The sequence below is a fragment of the Paramormyrops kingsleyae genome, chromosome 2, assembly GCF_048594095.1.
Source record: "Paramormyrops kingsleyae isolate MSU_618 chromosome 2, PKINGS_0.4, whole genome shotgun sequence".
In the NCBI taxonomy this organism is placed as follows: domain Eukaryota; kingdom Metazoa; phylum Chordata; class Actinopteri; order Osteoglossiformes; family Mormyridae; genus Paramormyrops; species Paramormyrops kingsleyae.
Genome location: NC_132798.1, coordinates 33,686,652 through 33,689,150, shown reverse-complemented (window position 1 = coordinate 33,689,150; position 2,499 = coordinate 33,686,652).

Here is a 2,499-nt window from a genome sequence, read left to right as displayed (position 1 = left end):
TCTCTAGCTTCGATCCTTTTATTTGGGGGGGGGGGGGGGTGTTACCGATTGTATTAATTTTCTGCCTTACATTGAGTAAGGTGATCTCTTAGAGTCCGTTGCGAATTGAGGACAACGTTTTTGTTAAAGTTTTGCCGTTTAAATGCGCTGCCAGTTATATTTGGAAAAAATAAATATAAATACACAAAAATAAATCAAACAACGAAGCAGGACACAGATCAGTGCGGTCATATAACTTTTCCTCTTCCCTCTCTAATTTCGGTATATAAATGTGGCTCTTGTCTAGTCTTTAGAACCCCCTCCGAGGTGTTTATAGTAATTTGCGTTGAAGGTAAAGCCGGATTATTTGATCTTCTTCCTGTCGCAATTCCCCTTGATTCTTACTAGTGATCGGGCACCCTGCTCCTCCGCTGGCTCTTCCCAGAGATCCCTCATTCCTATTCCGCTCAATCCACGCCGCAGAGCCGCTTCTTACTCACACGGGTGTCCCCCTCTCTCACTCCCTCCCCACGATCCGAGCGAAGCCGGGTTAATCTCACACTGCACCTAACGGGTGACTCACTATTATAACACAGTAGAAATAAATACATTCATTTTGACACGCTGCCAAACATATCAAATCAAAAATTGCTAAATACCTGTCTCACTATGTTCAGGAATATACACGTATAGGACTTGTAACATGACTGCCATCCATTCCAGTTATTATGGAAAAATACCGTAGTGGTGCAACTGTCAGTGCATTTTTTCGTTGCCTGTAAATTGCCTACTTAGTGATCGCTCTGTGGATATAAAAACCAGATTTCCGCTGTCCGTGGTGCTGAAATGTATTAAAATCGAACTCATTACTCTACAGGATGACTATTCTTTACCCTACGTATAGGTACGAAGTAAAACCAATAAGAAACAGGGAATAACATGCAAGCTTTTAGGAAATGTCTTTTAATTTTACATAGTTAGTCATTAATATGAGAGATAACTATAGTGTATATTTTTGGAAGGCTGTGATCTTCTGCGTGACCATCAGGAGACAGCCACAGGTCTCCATCACATCCGAATGGATGACAGGCTGCCTGGTTGGTTCCCCTTCATCAGCCAGAGATAGATGCCCTTCAGAAGCTGCGTGGCTCTCTGGGGGCATCACCGGCTGACAGGAAGGGTGCCATACACCCAGCTGACTGACAGGCTTGAGAATGGCCTTTAATTTAATAACATTTATGCTGAGAAAAGGACCCACATAATACGGGGTCCCTTCTTCTGACTGAGGAATATCAGTTTTCTGAGGAATATCAATGGTTACTTTACTCTTTTGTAGGAAATTCCCATATATTCTCTGGCCCGTTTCCCTGGCCAAATTGAATCAGAAGGATACATTTGAGCCTGAACAGTATGCCATTCTGGGGAGATTCATTCTGGTTTACTACAAGCCACCACTTGTAACACTGAAGATATACAGTACGAGACACAGAGCTGGGTTTGACCATATTTCCTCTTCCCCTAGCACGTCCTCAGAAACCTGACAGGTGAATCATGCCTGCAAGTTCCGGCTTTGTCTTCCTTGTTGTCAACATTGTTGTTCACTTGCTGAGTACTTTTTTCTCAAGAAAAATGTGGATTGATTGTTGTAAGCCTGTTGCCCTATGAGAAAAACAAGAATCAAGCGTCCCTGGAAGGGAAGGGGGGGCAGCCAGAAGGCAAAGCCAATCACTCTGCTCTATTCACAAATTCCTCTGAGTCCATTGGAAGTTTCTGAAGGTCAGCCTGGTTCTAGGGAATCTCCAGCCCTCACTACCACCCTGCAGGAGCCATTCATCTAAGAGCTCTCTGTTTTGTTCCTACAGATCTTTAGCAATCGAACGCACTGGCAGCCTATGACTCAGGAGAGTCAATGTCTCCGAACCATTTCTCTACCATGCACTGCTCCCACTAGATGGCAGTGTTCCAGTAGGGCACAACTCAAACACCTCTTCTTCCAATTTCAGGATGCATGTCTGTCTCTCAGTGTGTCTGAAAGTTGGGAGAAGCTCTCCCTTCCAGTGATTTAATACTGCATCTAACCACTTTGACTCCTTGGGGGCTTGACTCCTAGAGATGAAAAGCTCCTCTATTTCTGTTACTTCCTCTCCTCTGAAGGAAAGTATTTGTGACTTAATGTGTTTGGCTGGGCTTCACAGGGGCGAGACGTTTTTGTTCAAGCCACTGACCAGTTGTATCCAGATGCAAGACACTGATGTCTCTCTCAGAAAACAGTGTCATATTTTTTGATGTCAGGGTAGCACTGTAGCAATAAATAAATTATCAGACATGTACTGGGACACAAAGTCATCATTCATCTTTCCCAAAACAGAACTAAGATATAGCAGAAACCATGTTCTGTAAATAATGCCCCCAGAAGGACAGGAAAACTTTGGTCAAATTATTGAAATAAATTTTTTGAATCTTAATGTAAAATATATTGATTATTCATATATTTAAGCATTAATTAAAAATAGGCAACAA